Below are 354 nucleotides of genomic sequence, written 5' to 3' on the forward strand. Positions count from 1 at the left end.
AAAAATACAAATACCTGGAGGCAGAACCCAAGATTTTAGGGGTACGCGTGAAGTTGATATCGAAATAAGTGAGTCTCAAACACATCTACTGAGGGATTTGTTTTCGTCTCATCCGCAGGTGACAGAGATCGCGCTGACTGTCTTCTTCGTTGTTTGCAGAATTCCGTTTTATGTAGCACTATCTGAATTCATTGTAAACAGCTTCATGCTGGCGATTTCATGTGTTGTAAGTGTCCATTTTACATGTTCTTACTGTAATATGTTTGAACTGTACAATACGTACAAATATGTTTGATGATCTTAAACAAGGGTAATTTTGTGAGCTGATTAACATGCATGCATGCATATATATAT

Source organism: Sinocyclocheilus grahami, unplaced genomic scaffold, assembly GCF_001515645.1.
Source record: "Sinocyclocheilus grahami isolate Dianchi unplaced genomic scaffold, SAMN03320097.WGS_v1.1 scaffold2188.1, whole genome shotgun sequence".
Classification (NCBI taxonomy): Eukaryota; Metazoa; Chordata; class Actinopteri; order Cypriniformes; family Cyprinidae; genus Sinocyclocheilus; species Sinocyclocheilus grahami.